This window comes from Mesitornis unicolor, unplaced genomic scaffold (assembly GCF_000695765.1).
Source record: "Mesitornis unicolor isolate BGI_N332 unplaced genomic scaffold, ASM69576v1 scaffold26132, whole genome shotgun sequence".
Classification (NCBI taxonomy): Eukaryota; Metazoa; Chordata; class Aves; order Mesitornithiformes; family Mesitornithidae; genus Mesitornis; species Mesitornis unicolor.
In genome coordinates this window covers 1,858-7,674 of record NW_010168887.1, presented here as the reverse complement: position 1 = coordinate 7,674, position 5,817 = coordinate 1,858, and positions in this window count along the sequence as shown.

The following is a 5,817-nucleotide window of genomic DNA, read 5'->3' as shown; positions in this document are numbered from 1 at the left end:
TAGAACAGTAGCTTCCTGCTACTGTACCGTGAGCTCCCAAACCACAGAAAAATCACAGAGCATTACAGATTTCTGTTTACAGGATGGAACTCTATGCATAGACACCTAGTCTGTCTTCTACAGTTGTGTGGCTGTCTGAGAAGTCTAGCAGGATGAGGTTCTAGCCTTCTGGCCTCTGCTCGTGACTCAGTATAGCATCACTTACTAATTTTCCAATTTATTACCATAAATCAGCCAGTCCACTTAATCTTTGCCACATAGAATACAACAAACCCTGCAGGATCTGCAGGAGAAACACGGCAGCTCCGGTCTACCAAAATACCTGTGATTTGCAACATGAATCCAGTGACATGAAATAAACGTGCAGAATAACCCAGCAGGCATGGATTGAAACCACGCAGCCATTAAGTGCTGCCAGATGTAGCAAGTACACATGTTGGGAGAACAAAAATAATATATGAACAAACACTTTCCCCACTGATCTGTTCCTCTTTAGTCAGGCTTTATGGCACAAGTAACACTGGCAGGGTATGAACATAATTTTAAAAAGGAAAAAAATAGGGCTTATTTTATATGGATAAAGTGGCCTTTAACGACAACATTTTCTAGCCACATTCTCAACTTTAAAGCAGATCGAAATGGCTGGTTAGATACAGCCTCTCTGATGTTCAAGGAATACACTGAGGCAGTTGTCCAAAGCCAACAGGATGCCCAGATCCCCCTTTAAAACAGAAAATCCCTGGGAAGGTTACTCTGGGGCGATCTCAAGGGCCTGTCCTATGTTCCTGTCATGTCCAAGGGAGGAAAGCCGTGGAGGCTGTGGCAAACCTACCAGAGCCACAACTATTGACAGGGACCAGGCAGGACCAGACAGCTCAGTGCATCCACCTCCAAGATCTCCTGCAGAACACACGGCTCCAGATGCCTTCTCTGAGAGTATGAACACAGGGGTGGCATACACCATTCATGATCTTGCCAATCCACCCAACTGTGTTTAATCTCTCCTACAAAGACTCTGGAGTTGTAAAGTATCATGAGCAAGCAACCCTACAGGAGGAGCAGGAAACGTCCATATAGGTCTCAGCACTGCATCCAAATGAAGCAGAGGTTTTGAAAGGGAATTTAATTAATTTAATTAATTGTCATCATCTGCCCCACTTTGGCAGCAGTCCTGAAAGGGGCTGGGATCCCTGCCCAAGATGGAAGCAGTACTGCAGAGGAGCCCTAATCCCTAGGGAGACAGACATGCTTTTTAGCACTGAGCTCCACAGCCTTCATGTGACATGACACAGACAAAGGTTTGGGACAAAGCTTGAACAGGAGTAAATCCATGGAGTTTCATTTCACTGGAAAACGATCTAACTCGGGATCTGACCTAAGATGATCTTGCTGCTTTCCCCTGCCAGATGGTATCTCACTGGTCTTTAGCAAATAAAATATTATTGATATCATATAGGTGGAGGCCAAAAAAACCTCAAAAACCCAAGCACAACAGCTCTTCCATCACCCCATTTTTTGTCCTCAGAGATATTAGAAGCGCAAATTAATGGTGGCTTTACATGCATCTGTATTTCTATTGCTCGTCAAAATCTCTTTGCGAGGTGCACATAGAAGATATCATCTAACAATTCCTTTTTTCTCAAGTTTTTCCTGAAGTTGCAGGAGGCAGGATTTCCTCCCTATTACATAAGGGGGAGAGGGTGTATTTGTTCTTTTGCCGTTTAAGACTTATTAGCACGGTCAGGTTACTCAAGCCAGGCCCTCTTTCCTGATCTTTTCTTGCAGGGGAATTATTCTTGGCAAGGCTCCAGCCTAGTCTAAACCCGATGGAGAAAAAACTAATTGGCAGTATAAAGAAAGCAACATAAACCAGATGCACCTCGGGGCTTTGACGGGCCACCTAGAGCTGCAGCGACAGAGTAGAAATAACAAATACAAGCTGGTGCTGAGCCTCTGAAGCATGAAAGTACAACCATCGCGACTACTATGACACACTACTACGATGTCCATTTGGGAGGGCATGATCCTTTTCCATCATCCTGCTGGGAAACACAGCTACAAGCCAGCAGGCAAGGTACCACACTGCACCTCTTTCCCAAACAAAGCATCAAGCCCCACGAGTAAATAATTGCTCCTTGTAATGACTCCACCTCTCAGTCCAGATTAAGAGATTAGAGAGGAAAAAAAAACCCTCACCCTATTATTTAATGTAGGAGAGCGATGGGAAGGTGCTTCTCCTGCCTCCAGTGCCAGGACCTGAATGAGATGGCTTTTTTCCTCATTTCTTAATAGAAAGATGCTCCTTTGGAGGGTGGTTTAGGAGCTTGCCTTTACTTTAGGTGACGAGAGGATGTGCTTAGGGAAAGTGCTCCCCTGGGACACCTAGCTGGGGAGGGTCAGGCTAGGAAGAAGAGCTTTCAAGTATAGTGGCACAGTGAAGGTTACCTGGGGACCTCCCAGGAGGCAATTTTGGGCTGAGGCTTACCTACCTCTTCCCCAGTGGGAACGCCAATTTGGGTCTCCGAGCCACCAAAATTCAGGTTAACTTCTTACCTTTGAGAGACCTCTAACCAAACTGAAAAGAGCTGTGCTGGTTACAAAGCTGGGGGAGGAAGAGGGGCTGACATGTTCCTAAAGGGTAAGTGTGGAGGCTTGCTCTCCAACAAACTAAGCCAAGAAGAGGGGGAAAAAAAAATTCATCAAAGCCAAGTACATACCTTATATTGGTACTTGTATTTGTTACTCTACAGACATTAAGAAAGAAATTTTTTGCAGTGAGAACAATCAATCACTGGAACAACCTCCCCAGGGATGTTGTAGAGTCCCCATCACTGGAGGTTTTCAAGGTGCAACTAAACACCGTGCTAAATAATCTCATGTAGACTCCCTTTCCCATGAAAGGTTGGACGCAATAATCTTTGGAGGCTTCTTCCAACCTGGGTTTCTATGGTTCTGTGATTTTTGAATGGGTTTTAAGTCTTTATTACCTACACTTTTTGCATCCAGAAGATGGAACCGAGTATTATAAAGCACAATGAAAACAGCTGAAAAACCTCCCCTGCAAAACATGTACAACTAATCATTGCTGTCGGCTACTAACAAACTTGCAAGCAAGCAATTAAACCAGAGGATGCATCCTCAGCATGCTCCATGTAACAGTTGGAGTTGTACATGCCTGCATCATGCTTCTTGATGCCATCACCTAGTAGGTGCCCTGGCACGTAACAGCCAGAGAAAGTGGTCATTGGGTGTCACAGGAGTCAGGAGCTCAGTTTACAGCCAGGAAGGACAGGCCTGACGCAGGTATGGATGAGTGGAAAGAGTGCCCTTCCCTATAGATCTAGAGTACAGGACAGCTCTGGGCTACCTCCACCAACCTTGGCCAGAGGAAGCATCTCCACTGAGGCTGCTTATACTCCCCATGAAAATGTTCACTGCCTTTGTCTTGAACTTGCTCACCCTTTTGATTGTGCTAACCTAACCCTACATTTTTCTTTTTTCTGGTGAGAAGAAGCTGTTGGTTCCTTCATCCCCTCCTGAGGGTAGAGGGCAGCTGGAAGAGGCAACCTGCATTCCCAAAGACAGGCTAGCTCTGACTCCCTGTCAACACATCTCAGATCTGCCAAACCACATCTGCAAGAAACAGCACAGGTTTGGGTAAATTCACCCCACATTTGATACTGCAATCCAATTATGTGTCATGCTCGCCTCCATGTTCATCGTGTTAATCTCTTCTAAAATTACTCTCTAGTCCTCTGAATGAAAACACCTCGTTCCACCACTCCAAACACTGTGATAAACATAGATCCTTGTAACATGAGAAAGAGGGTGAGGACCTTGCTGTATTTCATTATTTTTGTACTGCAGCACTGAATTTCAAAATAGCTTAGCAGTAGTAGTCATGCTTACTGATTTGGTATACATTCTCTTTGCAGCTCTTCAGAAATTTAGCACTTCTGGCATGAATGTGAAGACTTTGAGTTGGTTTTTTTCCCTCCCCCCTTCAGTAGATTACTCTACGTGATGACATTTTCTTGCTTTTTGTTTGTTTTGAATGAAGGCACGGCCCTCTTTCCTTCCTGCACAACTGTTCCCTCGGTGCAAAGGCTATGCAGGGCTGGAAGACAGGAGGACCTTCATACTCTAGCCTCACCTGGAAATGAGCAGTAATTTTCCCTGTGGTTAATGCCTGAAAAAAGAAGCCCAAGGGCTCTCAAAGCTACTCGCTGTGAACTGCTCATGGAAAATGAGACCAGTGCACAAAGTACATCAGCAAGCAGGTGCCCGTCATGACAGCATCTGCCTACTGTTGGACTAAATAGCCTTTAGATCCACCAGGCAACAGCTTGGGTCACAGCTGGAGACTTCAGAAACACATGTGGGACATCCACTGAGCATGCAGAGCACCTTGAAAACATACCCCACGGATTTCATGAGGCTGAAGCGCTGGTGAGCCCCATGCAGCAGTATATTCTTGCTTGCAGAAGCAAAAGATTAATTTCTCCAGCTGATTATCAACTGAAGTTGATTTACCTGGGCAAAGACTAGTTTGCAACACATTTTATCAGTTTCCAGGGTACATGATCAGAGCCAGGAGGGAAACCATGGAGTTCACACACAGAAAGAAGACAGTTTCTGGCCTCAGCTGAGGCCATTTTACAGCTGCAAAGGTCCACTGACCTCAGCAATGCTAGCACAAGCAAGAGGAAATTCCTCACCAAGGTGCTGAGTGTGATTTTTCCCAACATATACTTTTTTCTCATGCATGGTGTTGATTTTTTCTGTTCCCACAAGTATTTTCCCAGGAAAGTTTTGCAGGCTTGTCTGTGGATGCACGTTACTCTCATTTCTTTCCAGCTTCTCACATTATCACAAATAGGATCAAGTACAGAAAACAATTGCATCGTGCTCTCCCCATGTGATTGATGGCACAGATAGGTGCAATAAAACCGAACAAAAACAAGCACTGGTATCAGGCTCCTTTTAAACTTCAAGGTGTCAGAGATACCTTTCACACCACCCAGTACAACCGAGTACCTGTTTGCTGAGCTGGATGGAAACAAAGTATCAAGCAGTTTAAGAGCAAAAATAAAACAAACTGCATACACACTGGCCAGCTTTGGCTAATGCAGGCTTACTTTATAAGTCACTTCCTCTGCCTAGCTTTTTTCACAGGTTTGGGTTGGTTTCTTTCCCCCCCAAAATGCTTCCCTGTCATCCTAAGGTCTGTTCCAGCCAACCAACTGCTCATGAAAGGAAAGCAGTGGCAAAGAAGAAAGCACGGGCTACTTGACTGGCAGGGCAGTCAAGGAATACTGAATACCCCCGCTGGGCTATCATTTCCATTTTGGCTATCAAACAGCAATAACAGATGTATCCTAGGCAGGAGTATCAGGCTCCCAAGCAGCGCACAGCAGAGGTATCCCCAACCACAAATGCAGTATTGCAGCGCAGGACTCCACATCACTGTCACCGTCCTTCTCGTGTGCCTGTCCTCCACAACTGCACCAACAAGAGCCATTATTCAGCATATTACTGGAAAAGGACAGAGCTCTCAGCACTACCAGAGATAAGGGTTCATCAGCACTTCCCCTCCCCACAATATCCCTTTTGCAGAAGCCGTAGAGTCCCCTACCCCTATTCATTTCCAGCTGGAAGTCTGAACAGCAGCCAGAGAGAAAAGTTAGTTTCTCAATGCTGTAAACTAAACACCAGATCAGCTGGGACAGATTTCACACATGTAAAGGAAAGGGTGAGAGTTATTTCAAAATCCTTACCGCATTCTTACATTTCTGTATATGCAGCAGAAAGTTCAGC